The following is a 23,489-nucleotide window of genomic DNA, read 5'->3' on the forward strand; positions in this document are numbered from 1 at the left end:
CCTTGGGTCCAAAATCTCAAAACCAGATAGTATCCTGCCCCTTCCAGATGTACTTTTTTTTCTCCTGCCTCAGAGGCAGTTTGCTTATTGATTTAAAAAAAAAGGAAGAAAGTGCAACAATAAAATGTGGAGCCCAGTGCTACATACCTAATCCTGGCCCTCAGGAAGCTGAGGGAGAGGAACGTCATGTGCACAGTCACACTGTCCTATGGAGTGAACGTGAAACCACCCTGAACTATATGGTGACATCCTGCCTCAAAAATAAACCAATAAAAGAAAGGAGACAAAAAGATGTGGGTTGGGCGTGGGTGGAAATTTGATGTAACTCTTTTTCCATCTGCTAGGTTTGAATGTGTTGCTTGAGAAATTCATGTTGAAACTTAAACCCAAAGTAACAGAATTCAGATTCGAGGCTTTAGGGGATGATTAATCTCTGGGGACTGCACCCTCACGGGTGCAGTTAATGACTTATAAATGATCTAAGTGGGCAAGTTCAACTTTGCCTCTGTTGTGAGAACACAACCTGTGTCCCCTCTTGAGGACACAATGACAAAATTCTACCTTGAAGCATAGCGCATCCCTCAGTGGACACTGGCCAGGAGGGTAAGCAACACATTTCTATTGCTTATCGATTGTCCAGCCTGTGACATTTTGTTGGAGCAGTGCGAATAGATGAAGCTGCCACCACAGATCAGTCTGAGGCTTACATAAAGCCACCCTATCTCTGAGTGAGCGCTTTGAAAACTACAAAGAACCCTAACCAAGAGTAGACAGCAGACACCCAGTGTGAGCATGCCCACGGACTCCAAGAAGAAGACCCTCTGGGGTCTGCACACCAGCCCACTGCCTCCACATGGAGGCCAGCTGTAAACAGGAATGGTTCAGAAACATTGACTCCCACCCAGCCAGAAAGCCAGAGGGCTCCGAGCCAACATTCATTAGCCTTGTGGCTCACAGCTCCAGCCTCTGCCAAGGTTAAGTTAGCTCACCCAGGGAGGCCACTGACGGACAGAGTGCATCCACTGTACCACCTAGTGCTCCCCCACCATGAGAGCACTTGAAGCGCCCAGAGGTCTTTGGATCACTGGTCTCCACAACAGACAGACTCATTCCTTGTTTTTCTTGGCAATTGTACCAGTGCGTGTTTTGTTCTTTCTTTACATCTCATTAGGTTTTCTTTCCATGATCACAGACCTTGCAAGACCTCTCTGGATTGTGGGTGGGCCTTGTTAAAAGTGGGCCTAATTTGGAATATGTGTCTTTTGACCCTGGCTTTTGTGATCGCCTTATAAAGGATCTGTTGAAACAAACCAAAGCAGCAAACAATGGAAGCATCTGGAGAGACGGCTGCCACTACTCTACCAGTGGAAAAGGACCTGGTGGAGGAGACAAACAACCCTTTAGAACCACGAAGGGCAGATGGGATTCCTAACCTCATGTCTTGCTGCCTGTGTGACTTTGGACAAGCTATGGATCCTCCCTACATTCATTTCCAAATACCAGAAGTGGAAATGTTGACATGTTTCCACACTGGGCATGAGGATTCAAAGGGCACATAGTGTTTGGCAAATGCTAACATCTAACATCTGCCCACAGGGAGGGCTTGGTGGGGAGTGTGGCTGGCTTCTGCCATCTCCCTTTGCTTTGCCAGCAAGTTAGTCCCTAATTTTGTCCAGTGGTTCCAACAGCCGGGCAACAGTTGCCTTTGCCTGCTTATCCATACATTCCAGTTTTAGCCACATCTGATTCATGTCTCCATACTGGGCATTTAAATGAAAATTTCCCTACTGTTCTTTTATAGAAGAATGTGTGTTAGCTCTGTCAACTCACGGAATTGCCAGGCTCCAGACTCTCCCTCCAGGGAGAGACTTTCAGCAACATGGCTTAGATGATAGTTCGCCTAATGTTTAGTGAACACCTGCTATGTGCTAGGCATTATGGTTTCACTCAGACTGTATAAAACGTATAAAATGTTCAAGGACAAAACCATATAACCCCACATACCTGCATGCATGTACATGTATTCAATCTGGACAGGATGGAACTTTCCTTTATTCTAGGGATAAAGATATTTATCAGCGGATATATCTTGGATTTCAGCCAATCAAGATTAGGCATCAAAGGATAACACTGTGTGGGAGATTAGAGATAGGTTCTGTTTATCAACCAGATGAAAATATTTTAACAGTTCAGTTTTTAAATTTTCACAACTGTCCTGGCCTTGTCTGAGCAATCTGGATAAAATATCAGCCCTGTTTTCCTCTGGAATGTATCACACAATCCTGGGATGATACTTTTCTTCTATAAAAAAATAGTTGGTTTGGAGGGGAAATGTAGCATTTAAGGTGTTAGGGAGAGCAAAAACCAGGCCCTCGGCTTGTGGAATTTGGAAGCACATACAAGCTGGGTGGATCAGTTAACCTAGTGTGGTAGAGGAGTCAGGAGTTAGGGCTTTGAGTCCCATGGACCTGGCCTTGAGGTTTCCTTCTGTTTCTTATGACTGTGATGCTGGACATGTGGGGTGGGCTTGCTGGGCCTAAATTTCCCCACTTATAAAATGGTTATAACAGTCGCATCCACAGGCTTTTAATGCATTCCATAATGATACATTGTTACTAGCCATTAGCACAACTGGAACATTGTTTTAAAATAATAAGTTCTCTTTTTCTCATTCATCTAGTTTTTTTCTTTCATCTTTTCTGCCTTCAGTCCCTGGGGTGGGGCTCAGGGTTATGGTGGGGGACAAATATTCTAAGGAAAGAGGATGTGCTATAGGGTGGCTTCTGCCAGACAGGAAAGGGAAGGGGAGCAAACATTCTTTCTCTGTTGAGAAGGAAGAGACAGAGAACACAGAGGTAAGTCAGGGGGTTGGAAACAGATATTCTTGCTGTATCTTTCTCTTCCAAATCCTTTGAAATGTTGAGGACAATTTACAGAAACATCTGTAACATCTGGGGATATTTCCAGAACAATATGGTTTGCTTATGTCCCATAATGGAGCCTGTGAAAAACGGTATCAGTTCAGAACGGAGCACTCTGGAAGAAGAGGGAGAGGGTCTAAGAATGCCCTGGGCACTGAGATAGTACCCAGTCTCCCTATCTAGCCCTAGAAATTTCTGCATGCCCTTGTGGTAGATTTCAAATGCCGAGAAATCCTGTACTTACAAGAATGCAGCGAGAGTGGGGGACTGGAAGGAGAAGGGCGGCTGGTATCAGTATGCAAAGTGAATAAATAAGTTAACTGTAAAAAAGAGTACTCACTTATGGACTTCCTAATGGAAGCTTCTAGCAAAGGCTCCAGCTTTCACCTTAGGCCCAAGAAACAGAAAGCAGACCTGCTCTCCTCCACTCCCCATCTAAGCCCTGGCCAGGAAGCAAGGGCATGGAGTACTTAAGCAGCGAGCTTGAGGCTGTCTGACGTGAGCAGTGCCTTTGCTCTCTGTTCCTCTCCCACGTACCAACTTGGACAGGAGAAGGGAGAGGAGGGGGATTTGTCGAAGGAGAAAGTGGGAAAAAAAAGAGCCAGACAGGGAACATTTTGGTGAATACAGAGATTGCTATCTTTAATCAATAGTGATGCAATTTCCTCCTCCGCCGCTTTACTCTTCAGTCCTCTAGAATGAGGGTTCAGATGAGGCTAGATATGGACATTGCAGTATGTATGTCTGCCTTGCTCACACTGGCCATCGGTGGTAGCAGACAATAAAAGCAAGCATGACTTCCTTGGCCTGTGATAGCAGGTCTGGCATTGGTTGTGCAGCGCACTGGTAGGGCAGAGAGCCCTTGGCATTTTTCACACACGAAGATTCACCTTGCCTTTCTGAGGAGAGCCACATCTGCACATGAGTTCTGTGACCCCAGTTCTCCATCTTCCTTCAATCTGGACCTACTGGGATTAACGGCTTTAATTCATATTCTTTGTCCCTCAACCTGACTTTCACACTGCCTTTGACTGTCTCCACTCAAACCCTACTAGAATTCACATCCATTCGTGCTCCACCAGAGATTCCCTCAAAAGAAAAAAAGGCCACCCTCTTTCAGGCAACCTTTCTCTGATCATAACCTTGTCTCCTTCCCTTATCCTCACACACATAGCCAGTCACCTGAGTGCTCTCTCTCTCTCTCTCTCTCTCTCTCTCTCTCTCTCTCTCTCTCTCTCTCTCTCTCTCTCCCCCCTCTCTTTCCCTTCATCAGCAACCTCCCATCCTCACTGCCTTCCTTTCCAATGTGGACCACAGGGCCCCTACATAGCATTATCTAATCTCATGCCAACATCCTCAATGGTTGACAGAAATCCAACGCTGGATGTTGTCTTCCACCCTTCTCTGGTGAGGGAAGGGGTTACAAGATGACATACACGGAAGGATAGCAATTCTCAGTGTTCAACTCCATGTGGGGCTGAAACACGCCCTGCACACTCAGTTCTGTTTTGCTCTCTCCACTTCAATCGATTATGCCAATGTGAATCCAGTCTCAGCAGGTGACATGATCCTTTGCCACCAGAGAAAAGCAATAGAAGCAAACATCTTTAGAACTGCACAAACATACAGACTTGCACCAGAGCCTGGCAATTTCTCCTTTACCTCAGCCGCCATGGCTGCCAGTTCACCTCCTTTGCATTGGATTCTATACCTGGGACTGCTAACTCATCACAGAATCCAGTGATTTGTCACACCTTGATTTTTTTTTCATTTGTTGTGTAATTTAAAACAATAATAATTATTATTATATGTATTGCATAAAGGTTGATGTATAATAATATTTCCATTTGAGCACATTGCATCATTTGACTGGATTCTCACATCATAGCCTTCTTCTATAGGTCCCCGTCTCCTCTCATGGGTCTTCTTCCCTTCCGCAATACTTCCTCTTTTACTTCCACATCATGTGTGGAATATTCATAAAATGTAGGTCCCACATATAAGAGAAAACCCAAGGTTCATTTTTTTGCATCGATCTTTGATGTGTTTATTAAAAGATAAGTGGGGATATGTTCTATGGAGGGGTGGTGAGGTATGGGGGAAGGGGGTGCCTCTGCAGTCCTATGCTGAGACATCCCTTCTCCTGAGGGACCAGGGCAATATATAATATATAGAATAGAGAATAGAGTTTATTCTGGGCACAGAGAGGGGAGTTAAGAGGGTAGTAGGGGCAAAGAAAAGGGGGAGAGAGAGAGAGAGAGAGAGAGAGGAAGGAGGAGGAGGAGGAGGAAGAGGAGGAGGAGGAGGAGGAGAGGCTGGCCATGAGCACGTGGAGAGAAGAGGGAAGCGAATGGCTGGACAGAGCAGGGGCAGGAAGGCAAGCACAAGAGAGCAAGAGAGAACAAGAGATCGAGGAGTGGGCAAGCAGCTTCTTTTATAGCGTCAGGCATACCTGGCTATTGCCAGGTAACTGTAGGGGGGAGCTTAGACAGAATGCTAACAATCTTATTTAGCTTCCCTTCCTGGTCTCCAGGTCCATGCGTTTGCCTGCAAAAGTCATGATCTCATTCCCCTTTACAGCTGAGTAAAATTCCACTGTGCATGTGTACCACATCTTCTTTATACGCACATCTGCGGATGAACACCTGGGCTGCTTCCATGGTGAAGCTATCCTGAACGGTGCACAAGAAACATGGATGTGCCAGCATCTCCTAGATGCCTTTGGGTGTATTCCCAGGAGTGAGACAGTCCACTCAAATGGTAGCTGTAATTTTTATTTTTATCTCTTTTTTTAATTTTATATTTTAAAGAAACTCTGTACCAATTTTTGGTGGCTGCATTAGTTCTCGCTCCCACCGGTGGTGAAGGAAGGCCCTGTTTCCTGTATCCTTAGCAGAAATGGTCTTTCCCTTTGTTTCAGTGATAGCCATTCTGAGTGGAGTGAGATTGGATTCCCTGTGGTTTGCAACTTGGCGTTTCCCCGAGGGCGGAGAATGCCGAACATTTGTTTCCTGTATTTATTGGCCATTTGCACTTCATCTTTGAGAAGGGTCTGCTCATTCCATTTGCTCATTCATTGATTGCGTGTTTCGTCTTTGATTTTTCTTTGAGTTGTTTATATATCCTAGATATTAATCCCCTTGGAGATGTATAGCCGGCCAAGGTTTTCTCCCATTCTGGAAGCTCTCTTTTTGCCCAGCTAATTGTTTTCCTTGCCATGCAGAAGCTTTTTAATTTCAGATAATTCCTCTTGTCAATTCTTACTATTATTTCCTGAGCTGCTGGAATCCTTATGCCTAGACCTGGAGGTATATTCCTGCAGTCGCTTCCTGGGTACGGCTCTCCATCAAAGCCGGCAGCATTACTCCCTTAAAAAAAAAGTCAGAAAAATCACAGAGAAATGCTGTCCCCTTTGGGTGTGAACCTCATGGTTTCCTGGGTCTCTGACTGCTCCCACCCCTTCCTCAGGGGAGGCTTCCTCTCTGATCGTCTTCTAACCTGGTGCTTTTCAGATGCATCCACAGCCCTGCAGGGCTTGTGACCGTGAGTCTTCCTGAGCTGGACCTCTAGAGTTTCTGACTTGGTCTGGCATGAAGCCTGGGGTTCATGCTCCGTCAAGTTCCTAGCTGTTGTCGATGTGTGGGCCCGGGAGTCATACTTCAAAAACAAAAATCTCAATTTTTTAAGGTAGTTATGGCTATAGGCATTTGTGGTGTGTTCTCCTCCCATTCTCTGTATAGTGGTTCTTGACCCGAGTTGCATAGTTTTTACCACCTGGGAGGCTTTTAAAGCTCCAGAAAGGGGTAGGTGCAGCGAAGACCAAGTTAATTGGCCTCTCTGGGAAGGGTACTCACTCAGTTGCTGATGGGTTGAAAATTGCCCCCCTCTGACTCAAACATGCTACCAGGACTGAGAAAATCCAGGCTATCCCTTTGTTCACAGTGTTTTAGCTACTAATATGGCCTCCATTACGATGTTTTGTTAGTGACTTACAGACTGCAGACTTGAGCCTACATTTGGGTCCTCAGTTCCATCCTTTTGCCTTCAATTGTACCGACCCCTATCTGGCTGATCCCATATCCTGCCTGCTCCTCAGGAGCCCCAGCACCGTGAAAGGCTCTCTCTACCTGGCTGTTTCTAGTTACAAAGCTGACTCATATTTGACCCTATCTCTGCATTAGTTTCCTGTGGCTGCTGCAGTAACTTTTTATAAGACGGTAACTTAGTAGAAAATTTGTTCTCAGAGTCTCTGAGACCCCAGTCTGAAGTCAAGATGCCGGTACAGTGGTTCTCTATCTGAGGGGTCTTGGGAGTAAGGCTGTCTCGGTCAGCATCCCTCGGCTTGTGATAACATCGATAGAATCTCTGCTCTAGGTTCATTTGTTTTCTTCTGTGTCCCTGCCTCTCATGTATGAAAGTGCTTGTGAGTGTGTCTCAGTATCATCACACAGATACTCTGAGGTAATCTCCCCTTATAAATATTATTTGTAAATGATATAAATGACATGTAAAGTTTCCAGCCTCAGGACTTGAAATCTTTGTGGACCATTATATATCCTACCCTGAGATCTTTCATCCCCATTCACCATCTTCTGTTAATATGCCAATCACAGTTCTTAAGCATCTCTGGAGTCTCGTCTCCATTGCTGTGTTCAGATCCACGTTCCATTGTTTTCTGCCTGAAGCCCTCAGTGTTAAAAGGACAATGTCATAGACCAACTCAATTTAGCACTGTTTAGTTGGGGATAGCAGAGCAAAAACAAAGGTAATTTGTGAACCGGGCATCTCCCAGAGCAGCCATAGAAAGCTCTGAGAACTTCCAGCTAAGTGATCCTGCAGCCTTTATGGAAAAATGGAAGTGAAGCATAGAAAACAACTTAATTGTCCGTAGTTTAGTCAGTTGACCAGTCGATTGGTAGGTACAGCTTCACCATGAGCTGTTTGCAGTTTAGGTGATTGGTGATGGAGGCCTAGTAAGAGCTGTGACTGAACACGTGGTTTGTTTGATGGGCCTCGCCAGATCCATCCACATACACAGCCTCCCTCAAGCCATGACCCTTCAGTTGATGATATCCTTCCTGAGTCACCAACTGCCTGCCTAATTTTTCTTAACCTGACACAAACTGGAGTCACCGGAAAATTAACTTGTAAGTATGACTGTAGAACATTTTTTCTTTCTTTCTTTCTTTCTTTCTTTCTTTCTTTCTTTCTTTCTTTTTTCTTTCTTCCTTCTTCCTTCCTTTCAGAGATTGTCTTTTAAAAAACTTTTAATTGATTCTTTGTGAGTTTCACATCATGCACCCCAATCACACTCATTTACCCATCCCTTTGTATCCACCCTCTTACCTTCGCAACCCCCCCAAAGAAAACAAACAGACAAACAAACAAATGCATCTTTCGACGAAGCTGTAGTGTGTCAGTATGTCTCACACTATACCCTTTTGTCCATACATTCCTTTTGCCATGTTCACTGCAATGAGTCATCTGTCTGGTTCAAGGATCTGGATTCTGCCACACTATCAATACTGGATGCTCATTGGGACTCCTCTCAGATGTTGTTGCCCTGTGTCGTGGAGATCCTGCAGCTTTGGATCTGAAGGACTGGCCCCTTCATGAGCTCCAGCAGTTCATAGATGGGGTAGACATTGGGGTAGACCAACACAAAGGCCTGGATTTGGGCTTGGATGGTACTTGAGTCGATCAACCTGCCAGCTCTCATGCATCCACACCAACAGCACAGGGCTGCAGCTGGCAAGGGGCAGGGCCACCTCTCCAGCTCTAGGGCCACCTCTCCAGCTCTCATGCCCTCCAACCAGCTGGAGGCAGTGAGAGGCCAGCAGGGAAAAGCACTGCAGATGAGGGGCGGGGCCAACTAAATGCAGGGCTCAAACCGGGCCTCAGGTGGCAGGCCTGACCAGGGACATCTGCATACCTTTGGTAGTATGCAGGCCTCAGACATCAACACAGTCCCTGGCTGTGCTAGCACTATTGGGCATCCCTTGGGGCAGCATGAGCCCAGATGTCACCATAGCCTCAGGTAGCAGCACCGAGAGCAGTTTGACCCCTGGAGTCAGCACGGCCTCTGGAAATGAACATCATTTCAGGCAGCAGCCCAGACCACTGACATCTGAATGGCCGTCGGTGGCAATGCAAGCCACAGGTACCAGCACAGAACCTGGCTGTCTGCAATTGAGTCACAGACCCAGTCAAGGCCCTCGGCGACATCCTGGGCCTGGCCATCGCCAAGGCCTCAGGCGGTTGTGCGGGCTTCTCACGGCTGCCTGTTTCTCACTGTCTTTGAGACTCCAGTTCCACCTCTCACCACAGCGCACGAACTGCTTGGTTTTGCTTTCTCTCCCATCTTTTCATCTTGTACTCTATCTTTCCTGTCTTCCCACTACACATTGGCTCATCACATTGGTGCCTGAAGTGGATTCTTGGGTGACTTTCTTCAGCGCCCTGGCCAGTGGACTGTAGGGCATTTTCTTCCTGAATGACGTACGTGGGATGGCCCAGCCCACTATGGGTGGTGCCACCTCTGGATAGGTAGACCTGAGCCGTATAAGCCAATAAGATAAGCAAGCCTTAGAGAGGAAGCCAATCACCAACGTCCCTCCATGGACTCCTTCCTGCTTCTGGGTTCCTGCTTAAATTCCAGCTTTGGCTTCTGTCCTGTCTAGTTTTATGTCAGCATGTCAGAAGCAAGGCTCATAGCAGAGGAAGGAGCCTCAAGTGAGAAAATGCCTCCATAGGATCCGGCTGGAGGCAAGACTGTGAGACATTGGTGATGTAGAGTGGGGGCTCAGTCATTGTGGGTGGGGTCACCCTTGGACTGGTAGTTTTGGCTTCTAGAAGAAAGCAGGCTGAGCAAGCTCTGAGGAGCAATACAGTAAGCAGGACCCCTCCATGCTCCCGAGTCAGCTCTGCCTGCCTCCAGGATCCTGCCCTGTTTTGACTTTCTGTCCTGAGTTCCTCCAGTAATGAAGAGGGATGTAGAAGTGTAAGCCAACTCGTCATGGCGTTTCATGAGCTAGCATGGCTTCCCTCAATTAACTATAACTTGTAAGCTGAACACACCCTTAACTCCCCAAACCGCTTTTGGTCAGAATTTTATCCTAGCACAGAGAAGTAGCTAGGACTCTAACTCTTCCCCACAATCCTCCACTGCTTTATGTCTTCTCATTATCAGCTTGGTTTCCATATGCTGCCCAGGTACTCGACCTCAGCTTTGGGAATTCCTTTCCTGCATGTGACGACCGTCTGCATGACTTACCTTTCACAACAGCGTGACTCCTCCCCACTCATATGTGCCTGACCGTGTGACCTCGATTACCTGGTGCACACTGCTTCTGTTTGGAGCATCCTTCATACCCTTGCAAGGTCCTTCATTGGTCTTGGAGATAGGTTTCCATGGCTACCTATGCTTCCACAATGGCAGGCTGGGCATAGGTCAGTTGTAACTGAGGTTTAATTTTCTATTTCTCAACTGGATGGCAAGCTCCAGGGAACCAGGCTCACGTTAGTATTTGGAGGTAAAAGCAAATGTTTTTCTCTATGTCCTCAAATTCCAGGCATTACCGCTGGTCACCAAAATGTGGGTGGTGATTTTTCCTGATAAAGAACCAATTGACCAACCCCAGCAGATGTGGATGTATGCCATACACCGGATTTCAGTTATGACCTTGTTGGCCTGCAGTTAGAGGCAGATCCTAGAGTCGAGAAGTTCATTCGCTTAAGAGTGCCTTCCCACACAGATAACAGTAGTGTTGAATATACTTTGACCAACTGATTGTTTACCAGAGCAGCCGTTTCTCTTTCATTAGGGCTGCTAACTTTGCCAGGATGATTCACAAAACACAGGGAAATACATAGGCTTCTCATTCTCTCTAAAGGCTACCACAGAGGACCCAGGTGAACAAGGGCAGGGAGAGGTTCACAGGGAAAGAAAGGGCCAAGTTTCCATACATGGTATCCAGAAGACATCTGCATGCCTTCAGACATCCCTAAACTCTGCCCTTTGGGGTTCTTAGAGAGGCTTCATAGCAGAGACAAGATTGATGACATCATTGTCAACAGATGCTCAACTCACATCTCAGTTTCCTCTCCAGCCTCTGGGGTGAGGGAATAGGTCTGAACTATCCAGTCCTCCATTCCAATAGTTTATGTCCCTGACAACTGTTGATCCTGAGACTATCCAGGAGCCCAGCAAAAGTCACCTCTTGAGGACCAAAGGTGCTAGAACTGTTCAGGAAGTGACAAGGTTTTGCAGGCTCTTTGTTTGGCACTGAGGTCAGAGACCAAACGTTTAAAGAAAACAATTGTCCTGGTTCAAATACGTTATTTGTAAGGATTTTAGGAACTCTGTATCAGGAAACAAATATATAATACATACTAATTTTATAATACAGACATCAGTTTAGCATATATCAACTCACCACTCTATATATAACAGTATAATAAGAATATAATTACACATAAGTTATTCCTTTATTTGCTTCTTATTCAGGACTGAGTACAGAGTCTGCCTCAGAGTAAGCATCAGGCTGTCTTTATTGGGTTGATTACAGTGGACTTACTGCCCTTCAGGGCCACCACTCAGGTTATTTAGACATCACTAGAACACAATGGAAAATCGGTCCTGTTTGCAGAGGCCCAGGTGCACATTTCTCCACAACACTAGCAGGGCTCCCCTGGGTGTTCTCTCTATCACATGGCTCTGGGAGAAGCCAAGTTGGCATGATGCTGGTTTTCCCTGTCTGGCTAGAGAGTGATTCCGCATCTGCTATAATATCCTGGCTCTAGTCCTCCCATTTACCATTCCAAGCCTTTGAGCAGGACCGGAGTCTACAGAACCTACAGCTATGAACTCAGATGATAACATCTCAACAAGACCAAAGCAATACGCTTCTTGGAGATCCTTGCTAATGCATTTCTGGATACCAACAACTGCATGTATGCAACAGCGCATAGGTCAGATGGTGTTTAGTAACAAGTGAACCGCAGTTACTAGAAGGGGACCGTTTACCTCACCGATAAAGCACAGGACAAGAACCCTGTAAAGGGCAAGCACAAGGATCCTAGCTCCTCTAAACTCCTGATTGGCATCCTTCCTTCCACTCCATGTGTCATGTGTGTACTCATGTGTGAAGGAAGTGGGGGGAGGGTAAGAGGACACTCTTGGTGTCAGTCTCTGATTTCCACTTTAAGGAAGTGTCTCTTGTTTGCTGCTATACCTGCATGAGGCTAGGCAGATGTCAGACACTCTCCAGTTCCTGGAGCTTCACAGTCTTGGATCCTGCCCATCCCTGGGCTTACAAAACAAACAGGATAAAGGGGTGTGTGTGCTTCACGTGTATGCATGGTGGGGAATGTATGAGCCCGTGTGCATGTCAGAGCAGAGCAGTTTGCTTTTCCTTCATCTGTTGTGTCTACAAATCTCCTTCCTTTACCTCCTGGCCAAGGTCATCAGCCAAGAAAATCTTGAGTCAGGCTTTTTTTATTTCGCTGGCTTCCCTTCCCTCCATATTCCTCCTCTACACTGCTCGTTAGGACTCATTGCCATGTGTGGCTCCTCTCCTGGGCCATTCCCATCTTCTCTGCGAATTTCTACCTGCACTTCAAGAAGCTGACCCAATGCACCTTCTATTCCAAAGCTTCTTCTGTGGATGATGGCAGTTAGGGATTTCTTCTTTTGCCCCTGCTGACAGCACCCCATTCTACCCCACCAAGAACAGCACTTGCCGAATGGCCTTGCCTCTGTCTGTCTGCTGGCCTATTACCTGGTTAAACCGAGAGTTTGCTCACTGGTCCCATTCAACTTCTGATTGCTTATGGCTGACCTAAAGCCCAGCAGATAATTGCTGCTCAATATTTATCTGTTCCAGTAAAGGATGGAGGAGGGAGGGAAGGAGGGAGGGAGGGAGGGAGGCAGGGAGGGAGGGAGGGAGGGAGGGAGAGAGAGAGAGAGAGAGAGAGAGAGAGAGAGAGAGAGAGAGAGAGAGAGAGAATATTTATGTCATCTAGCCAGGCTGGAAAAGCCTCAGGCAAGTGGGGTAAGTGGTCCCAGGAGAATCAGTCAGAAGTGTCCCTCCTCCTTGCCTCCCTACTTGTCCTCTCAGAGCTCCTACTTCTTCTGTGATTTAATTGGGATTTGGCACTCCAGCCTCTTGGCTGGCCCCTTGGAAAAAGAGTCATCAGCAGTGAAAGCTCTCCATGTTGCCCGCTTCACACCCTACGGAGCTTGCTGAGATGCTACCCCTTCCCCCCTCACCCTTCCAGGATGGCACATAGAGTGTTTTAGAGATGTCCCTGCACCCGGAAGAGTCTCGGTTCAGCAGTGTAAGAGCTTAGGAAATTAATGAAGAGGGAGAGAAGTCACTGGGATCTTAGGCTGGCTAGCAGAGGCCCCTTCCCACCACAGCCAATGGTATTACTAGAGCTAATTTGCTGACCACTGGAGCTCGGTTGGTGTCCATTTGCCAGGCTTGCTTCTTAGGCTCTATATCCTCATGCCAGACAATGAGCTGCTGTAGAGAGGCAGCAGACACACTGCTGCAAATGCCAAGCAGGGGCCGCAGTGCCAGGAGTTAGAGAAGCAGACGATTCCCTGTAGCTTACCAGCCTGAACCCTTTAGAGGGGTCCTTTCCTTTGGCCTGCTCCAGATCTTTGCGGGGGAAGGCAATGTCTGCTGTCCTGTCTGGCAAACCCCTAAGGACGCCCAAGCAAGTTGCTGCTCACAGTAAGGACCACTTTTTAGCTTCCTATCGGATGTGCCCTGCAAGAGGGCTCTGACCAAACAGGAAACGTTCATGCTTTTGAGAAAGCAGACTGTGCCTAGGGTACTGAAGAAATGTCTTCAGTGGCATCTTAATTCTTTGTATCTGGAGGGATTCTTTGTGAGTCTTACCAGCTTCTCCCTGTTTTTCAGTAAAAACTTTGGGACATGGTCTGAAGAGATAGCTCAGTATAATAACGTGCTTGCAAGGCAAGCTTGGGGACCTGAATCTAATCCTCAAAACTCACAGGGGAAAAGCCAAGCTCTTGTAATTCCAGGGGTGGGGAGGTGGAGGTGGAGGTGGAACGGGGCAGAGGTGGCTGCGTCTCTGTGACTTGCTGGGTCTCTACTCTAGCATGCTTAGAATGTTACATTAGGATTCTATTGCTGTTGTCCAAAAGCAACTTGCAGAGGAAGAAGTTTATTCCAGCTTGCCATTTCACATCGCCGAGGAAAATCAAGGCAGGACCATAAACGGAGCAGGAGCATGGAGGCAAGAGCTGATGTGGAGGCCGTGGAACAGGGTTGCCTGTGGACTTGCTCAGGGCTTGCTCATCCTGCTTTCATATATCACTGGCCAGGTATGGAGGAGATCAGTCCTCAGTGAGCTGGACCTACTCACATAGTGAGAAATACTAAAAAAGGATTTTACACCATGACACGCTAGTGCCGGCTACTCGCTGGCCCCAGCGGCCATCTTGCCGACTTCATAGCTAGCCCCAGCAGCAACCACCGATCTCGATAAGTTCCCACGGTGGGTCGCTGCCATGCCAGTCCCATGCAAGGACCATGCATCTCGAAGTTAGCTGTCACAAATCCCTGTAACCCGGCAAAATCAAAACTCTAGAGGCTTGCAAGCTATCAATCAGATTTATATCAGTAAATTCTCTCCCCACAAAATGCCCACACAATAACCCAGAGCCAATTGATATTGATATAAACTGTCCACCTAGATAAGACAAATTGTCCTATAATTATCCATCCCTTATATGATAGGCATAGCAACCTGTGGCTATTTAAAGCTACACAGATCTGGGTCGTCCTTCTCTTCCTCCATTTTCCTCCTCCTCTTCCTCTCTGTACTCTCTATCCCATCTCTAAAATTCTCAGCCCACCTTTCTTTTTCACTGCCTAATCACAGGCCTTGCCTTATCTTGTGCCTGCCCTCACCTGTATATAGACATCAACCTACATACATCAATCATTAATCAAGAAAACACCCCATAGACTTGCCTACAGGGCAAGCCCATAGATTCCCAGATGACCTTAGTGTGGTTATTTGAATAAAAATGACTCCCAGGGTTGGGGATTTAGCTCAGTGGTAGAGCGCTTGCCTAGCAAGTGCAAGGCCCTGGGTTCGGTCCCCAGCTCCGAAAAAAAGAAAAAAAAATGACTCCCATAAGCTCATAGGGAGTAGAGTAGCACTGTTAGGAGGTATGGCCTTATTGGAGTAGGTGTGTTCTTGTTGGAAGGAGTGTGTCACTGGGGGTGGGTTTTGAAGTTTCAGAAGCCCAAACCAAACCCAGTGTCACTTTCTTTCCATTGACTGCCATCAAGATGTAGAACTCTTAGTTTCCTCTCCAACATGCCACCATGCTTCCTGCCTCAATGACAATGTACTAAACCTCTGAACTGCAAGCCAGCCCCAATCACATTTTTTCCTAAAGAGTTGCCACAGTCATAGTGTCTTTTCACAGAGAAATCTGAATTAAGATATCTAGCTTGTGTCAAGTTAAAATAAAAACTAGCCAGCATACTTGGTGCGTTCTGAGGACAATGGGAGACTCTTGTCTCAAAAAAGCAAGTGAGTAGTTCCTGTGGAATGACACCAGAGAGCCTCTGGATTCAGGCATGAATATGTGAACAGACACTTATACACTCACACTCAGATTCACACTCACTCACACATGCACATTCATACCCGCTCAGATTAACACTCATACACACATACTCATGCACATAATTTCATAACATTCACATTCACACATATACACACTCACACATACAATCGCACACACCCCACAAAACAAACAAACAAACAAACAACAACTCTGGGCTCCATCAGGACAGAGCAGGAAAACTCCTAATGCTTTGTTTGTTTAAACTCTCTGGCACTGATGCTTGCAGGGCCAGTATTTTTGCAGGCTGAAGGAAGACAGCTTGATTGGTTTGCTCCCCTCCCAGCTGATAAAATTGGAGCTTAGAGGTCAGAATCTTCACGGAATTGTTATAATGAATCTAATTAAGCACAGCCAAATATTTGGGATTCTGGCTTTAGTGCTGCCTTCTTCCTTCCCCAGTTTCTACTGCTGTTCTACCACCTATTCCTGCCCATCATGCAGCTAAACCTTCCTAAACCACATCACCCTGCTTCTTCCCAGCCCAGGAGTGTCCTCAGGGGTCCCTGTTGTTGAAAGGATGGAGTTTTTGTGAGTAAAGTTATGACTTTATCCAGAAGTGTTTTTATCATATGATTGCTCAGGTATCACCATCATCACCATCACCATCATCACCATCACCACCGCCACCGCCACCACCACCATTATCATCACCATCACTTGGGAAATCATGAGAAATGCAAAAAGTTTAGGGCTCGGACTGACAACTGCCGAGTGTGAAATTGTGAGGAAGGTGCCCATCAGTGTACTAACATTTATCTTAAATCCTGACCAACCTCATTCTTGACCTAAGATTGCTTCATCACCACCCTGTAGGCTTAGATTTCTCAAAAAGCTACTTTAATAAGACTTCTTAAATGCTTCAACCTCCCCTCTATCCCACCACTCACCAGAGGTAGTGGAAAAGAAAGGTTAATGGGAAAAGGGGGGTTGTGGACCTGTTTAAAAATAGTTCTTTGGGGCGATTCAGCAGTCTAGTTCACAGGCAATCACTACTCATGAATCAGCAGCAGCAGTTTGATCCAGAAGAAACCACGAGGCTCTGCCAGTCAGCCTCAGTCTGTGGCTATGGCAAGAAGCCGCCAGATATCAGGAGAAGTTCTTTGATGAGTTACTCCCTAGGAAGTCACAAGTGAAGATCAGCAACATGATAGAAGGAGAACCAATACCAGAGCATAATCAGTGGATCAGCCAGGGAAACCAGTGCCAGAGCCTTGTCTGTGGGATCATATTAATATTCTTTCTAAACATAATGCATCCTCTTATGTGTCTGCTTCAGCAAAACATTCTCTCACTCATATCTGCTTCTGCAAAACAGTCTGCCTGTCCCAGCAAAACATCGTATGATATAACCGAGTTTCCAAAGAAACCAGAAATTTCTATTTCACTTGCCCCCTAACCAATTCTCCCTCAAGATATCTGTGCCTCCTACAGGGACACTTGCTCGTCCTGTCAATCTAGCTCCACCATCTCCCTTTTTAATGTTAGATCTGAATTATGGAGATGGCATGTATGGCCAGTTGACTATTCATTTTCTTTTGTAACTCTAGGGACCTCTGAAATGGGAGAATATTTTGTCTTTTTGTCGGTCCCTCTTCCTGATGATGGCATCCTAAGATATGAAAATAGCAGATGATGCTGATATAGCCTTTTGAGACTGTAAGTTATATTTCACGGGGGAAGCTGTACCCAGTGAAGCAGGAAGATAGAAAAGATATAGGTGTCTAGTAATTTTAGAGCCCGCATAGTGGCCCTGGACATCTGACCTCTTGAGAAGTCTCCATTTGTACAGAACAGAGAAATCATATCTTTGTGAAAAGAAATCTAAGTGTTTTTGAATTTGAAATGTGTGCCAAATTTTTCATTTATACACATTCAACTTGTTGTTTAGGTCTGACTAATTTCAAGTTTTTCTCATATATTTGGTTCATTAGCCAATGGCACCCTACTCTGACCAGATTGAGGATGTGTCTCTTCTCTTCCTTTCAGGTGCCCATGTCTGCTTGTGAGGACAAAAGCTTCAGACTTATGGTCTTTGAATTTCCAGTGTCTGAGGGAGAGCTTGGTGCTTATTCCTTAGGGATGAAGTTCTTCCCAGAAGCTAAGCCAGGGTTCTATGAACCACAAAGTTCAAAGTGGAAGACATATACATGAAGTATCTTCTGTATGGGACCTCAAGGTATTTTCTCCACCTATGGTTTCATTCCTTCTTCCTACCCCTAGCAACATAGGGTCATCCCCTCACTGAGTTTTGGGCTTTGCCGAGAGGAGGATATATTATAACAGGCTAGCTAAAAGTCAACGTGAATGGGGTTCAAACCCTGCAGCAGCAGTTCTCAACCTGTGGACCCCTTTGGAGATCACATATCTGATACCCATAAATCATAATGTAAATATACTTACGTTATAATTTATAACAGCAACAAAATTACAGTTATGAAGTAGCAATGAAAGAATTTTATGGTTGTGGTCACCACAACATGAGGAACTATATGAAAGGGTCACAGCATTAGGAAGGTTGAGAACCACTGCCCTACAGGGAGATTTTAATAAACAAACAAAATCCAGTTAGAATTGGTTTAAATAGTAAATAGAATTGATTAACTCCTAAAACTCAAACCTTCAGCATGGGGCTGGCTTTAGATAGGCGTCCTCTTAGAAGGTTCCCTCAACAATCACCAGAACTCTGTGATGTAAAAAGAATAGGTTCATGAACACCCGGAACAGATCTGATAAGCAGGTCTAACAAGAATAGTATGCAGAAAAGATTGATAAGCAAGCATAGATACAGGTACCTAGGCAACTACTCACATCTTTCTCTGCCCTACTCTGTAAGGGCCATGTACAGGTGCCTGGGACGACCCTGCTTACATCTCAAAACTCCACATCTGTGGTCACTGGCTTTAGCTGAGCAGGGCAGGCAAAAAGGGAAGAGGCCAATGTAGGGCCTAGAGGTAGATCTGGCTACCTCGGCCTTTGTTTAGAGCAAGAGCACAGGCTTCTTGTGGGTCTGTCTCCCGGGTCCCTTAGTCTCTCCCTTTTAAACAAAATATCCAGTTGAAGGCAGTTCAGAGTTGGGCCATTTAAATGGGAGTCCAATGCAGACTGAAAATATTGCTACCTTCAGGTGCAGAGGTGCTGTGAGCTGGATCCTGGCTCCCTCCCTGCCCCAACCCTGAGTTCCAGTCACCACCCCAGAGCCTGGCCTGGAGTAAGAGCTCTATATTGATTCATGAGTCACTGAATGAATGAAATCAAAAGACCTCCTATATATATCAGTCATAGTTTTACTGAAGTCATCTATGCATTGACTCTGCCCATGGTGGGGGAATCTGTCTACTTGCCCCAGATGGAGTTCAGGATTTCAGGAGAGCAGGGCTTGGTTCTCTTCCTCACTTATGGCAACACAGATCAAAACTAGACCCATAATTTTAAGTGGGGGCACAGGCAAGACATGATCCTTGTGCATTCTCACCTTCAAATGTTGGGTAGAGTCAAGTTGGGGGGGGCACACATTACAGCCTATCTACTAGAAGTTCAGATCTTTACATTAGGCTGTGATCACATCAGAGGTATAGAATTCAGCCAGTCATCACAAAGCACTCTGCTTTTGTCTAATTTGCCATGATGAGTCACCATCCATGGGAGAAAAACACACTACATTTTACTGCTCGAAATAGCCAGGCCTGTCTCTTCTCCTCTCCACAATCAACAAGGGTCAGCCCTATGTCTCATGCTGCCTCCTGGCCATGCTTTCTCTGAAAGGGAATTTTTCTGTCTCTATAATGAGAACAAAAATGTATGACACCTCCTGCCTCTGAAAGATAGCACCACATTTTCTGAAACGTTAGTCTTGACCTGTGCTAATGGCCATCCTCAGATGATGGCCATTTCAGACAGCTTGGTACAAGGCTCTGGACAGCTACAAAACCACACTAAATGGAGCCACTCTGCAAATAGGCCTGATCTGGTATTTTAATCCTTTTAGGAAATGATTTGAATCAGCTCAAAAGCTAACCCAGGATGTGGTATGATTTACACACATGCACCTCTATGTCCATAAAGAGGTTCCATGGGGAAATGGAACCCATAGTGTAGGACTTATGGTTTTGTGTTGTGTGTGGAGCTGGGTGAGTAGTATTCACATGTAAGTGATCATGTGTGTGAATGTATGTGTGTGTATGCATGTTTTGTGGCAAACACTTCGCTGACTGAGCTGTCTCGCCAGCTCTATGATTAAAATGGAGCTGCTGATTCAAATATTGTCTCTATTTGCTAATTGCTCCGAAAAGGAAGCTAGCTTTAAGTTCTCCGAGGTTCTTCTGTGAAGAATACAAGTATGAGGGCTGCATTCCTAGTAATTCCCCTGTTGATTGCTCATGGCTAGTTCTCAATGGAATTGTGAATCTACCACCTTTTGCACTGTCTCAATCTCTGGCACCAGCATAATGGTAGGCACTAGGAGATGTCTATCCATAAGGAATGAGTAAGTGACTATGATATGAAAATAACCTAACTCATTCTTCTCAAAGGACTTATATCTTTCTTATGTGACACCACCACCCAAACAGGAGAGGAATAGTCACTATCCTCGGGGATCTAGAGGTTGTCTCAGCCTTGAGATATGGTGAGTGTTGACATGCCCAGTGCTGTTAACTTCCTGGCGCTTTCCTGTTGTGAGCTCTGGAACAGAAATAGTGCTGGGAGCTAGACACTATGCATTAGTGTGCAAATGTACGTGATGCTGGTCTTCCTTCTGGTTCTCATCATAACGACTATGGCCACAGCTGACTAGGGAGAGAGGCGATAAAAGCATAAATGTCTAGAAGCTCAGCACCTGATTTAACCTTTGTGCTTCGAAAACAGCTCTCTCATTTAGAGTGAGACCTTATTAACTGAATGACATTCACGAGGCTTGGTTTTATAACCGAAGGAGAAAACATTCTCGTCTCCGATGCTGCATTTTAAAGTGAAGACTGAAGAGCCCACCCCAGTTACAAATGACTATTTAATGGACTTCTGCTGATGGCTGACATATGGTTACATGGTGTTGAGAATATGGCAGGCTTTGAGGAAGAAGCCAATAAAAATATTGGTGGAATATTATTCTTGAGTTGCGACGCTCTCTGGACAGATGTTGCAGGCTGAAAAATGCTACGTCACATGTGTTTATTGCCTTAGTCTTTTGAACTTGTGACTCTTGCCTTAGATAACAAGGGAGGCGTTACAGCTGTATTCAGGCCATGGCTTTTGAGGTGGGGAAGGCTATGGCAGGAAGCAGATTGTCCCACAGAGCTGCTGTAGAACTCGGCCCCATTAATACCTTGATTTTTAACCCAGAAGACTGATTTTAAACTTCTGACTGTCAGCACTAGAAGAGAATGAACTCACAATATTTTAAGCCACCAAGTCAGTGATAAAATATTATATGTCTAGGAAGAGAATTGTTGAAGGCAACCCTGCTGATTGTGTAATGAGTAATTTACTATGCGTCTGACCTATGACCCATGAAGATGTCAATGGTGAAGAGCCTTCATTTGCCACTGAAGTAGCTTTGTATGGAACATATTAATGATTTAGATGATGCGTAAGAGCTCTTCAGTGGGGGCAGCTCCAGGTTTTTAAAAGTCATCTGCGTTTCCCCTTACCTGTGGGAGTGGAAATTCAGCTTTTGGTAGCCAAGGCATCTTGGTTTCTTTTCCTGTTGCTGTCATAAAATACCCCAATTGACAAAAGCAGCTTAGAGAATGAGGGTTGATTTTAGCTCAGAGTTCTGTGCAGTAGTTCATCACTGGTGAGACAGTGCAGGTGACCAGAACTTGAGGTAGCTAGCTATAGCTACAGTAAAGAGTGGAGGGATAGTAAATGCATACATGTTAATACTTAGCACATGTCCTTTATTGTTATACAGTCTAGACCCAAGCACTGGGTGTTACCAAGACTAGGCAGGGCTTCTCATTTCAATAAACATAATTCAATATATTTCCCACATGTTCCCATAGGCCAACCTAATTTAAGCAGTCCTTCATTGACACTCTACTCCTAAGGGAGTCTAGATTGTATCAAGTTGACAACTAAAACTAATAGTCTTAAGAGGCTTCTACTTTCCTTGAGAAGATTATAAATCTGATAAGGTGGGTTTTCTTGTATGATTTTGCAGGGGAAAGTCTCTGTAAGTTGGATCTTCTGAGAGGTCCCCCATCTGTGCTGGTTATTTTTATATCAACCTCATACATTAACTAGAGTCATCCGATGGGAGGAGACCTCAAGTGAGAAAATGCTCCCATAAGATTCAGCTATAGGGTATTTTCTTAATTAGTGATTGATGGGAGAGGACCCAGCCCATTGTGGGTGGGCCATCCCTGGGCTGATGGTCCTGGGTTCTATAAGAAAGTAGGCTGAGAAATCCAGGAAGAGCAAGCTAGTAAGCAGCATTCCTCCATGGCCTTCTGCCTGCAGCTTCCTACCCTATTTGAGTCCTGACCCAACTTCCTTCAGTGATTGACAGTGATTTGCCAAATAAACCCTTTTCTCCGTATGTTTCTTTGGTTCTGGTTTTTAATTACTAAGGCCCCATGAGATGTTTGAGGTAGGTTTTACGTCTTTCTAGTCCAGTTTTCATTGAGTGGTTCCAAGTATGAACTTTGAGAGTTGGAAATACCTGAATTTAAAGTTGAGATCTACCTTTACAGCTAGGACCATGGAAATGCCACCATTAGGCAATATTTTATCTGTAAAACAGGAATAATAAAACAAGTTCCTTAATACACTGTGCAGATTAAATAAAATGTTGTATGTGGATGGGCTATTCTGTGACCAGGAGCATATTGATCATTTGATAGATGAATGTTAAAATGTTCGACATGTCCGTGGAGGAGCCATAGAATCAAGTACTCATGCCATAAGAACAAATGAAAATTTATATTGGGAAGCATCTGACATTTTTTGATCAGCCAACACGTGAGATCGATGGGCAAGTTCTTGTCACTCTTCTCACAGCCCTAGCTTGGAGGATACAATGGGAAGATGCAGCATACCATGGTCTCCTTTGGAAGTCTCCAATAGTGAACACATGTTAAGTGAAGCCTGGATCCCTAAGTGACCATGGGAAGCAGACCTCAATGGCAACCTGCAATGGACATGAGTCTTAAAATGTGTGTTGTGGAAAAAGAAAAGATGTGTTTGACACATAGTTGTTGAGGCTGTGAGCTTGAATGTTGGAAACAGTATCTGGTGTGGTCCTTCTTGGAGGTGGGGACTCTGAGGGTTCCTGAAGCTCTATAATGGCAACAGGGGAATGAACAAGCGATAAGTCCAGCTGGTTTTTATAATAATCTCCCTTTCAAGATAACCTACAAATCCACTAATCTATGAATGGACCCAGTCCCTTCTGAAAAATTGGCTCTCTTATCTTTCAGTGGAAAATTTCAACATGAGTGGTAGGGGCGATTTTTAAACCATAGTCATGGTCAATGGGTTATTAAACACCAGCCATCTGCTTAATGCCACAAATGACTCTTCCAATTTGATAATTTCAAAAGACATCTAAATTTAATATGTTCAGGTTTCCCAAAACAAATCATAAAAATATTACATTTATCTCATTTGAAGAGCCTAGATTATATACATATATCACATATTTATTACATATATTAATTTGTCTCATTTGAAGCATATTATATAAAAATAGATTGTATGTGTGTATGTATGTATGTATGTATGTACGTTGTTCTGGAGAGGGTTCAGGAAGATGATAGGGAGTTAAAAAATAAGTGACCAGGACTACCAAAGGTCCCTCTGGTTATGAGTGTTGCTTTAATAATAAGCAAGTTGACCTATCTGACTCTTTCTACTTATACCCATCACTTAAGAGAATATGGAGTATTTAAGCAGGA

This window comes from Rattus norvegicus, chromosome 1, assembly GCF_036323735.1.
Source record: "Rattus norvegicus strain BN/NHsdMcwi chromosome 1, GRCr8, whole genome shotgun sequence".
In the NCBI taxonomy this organism is placed as follows: Eukaryota; Metazoa; Chordata; class Mammalia; order Rodentia; family Muridae; genus Rattus; species Rattus norvegicus.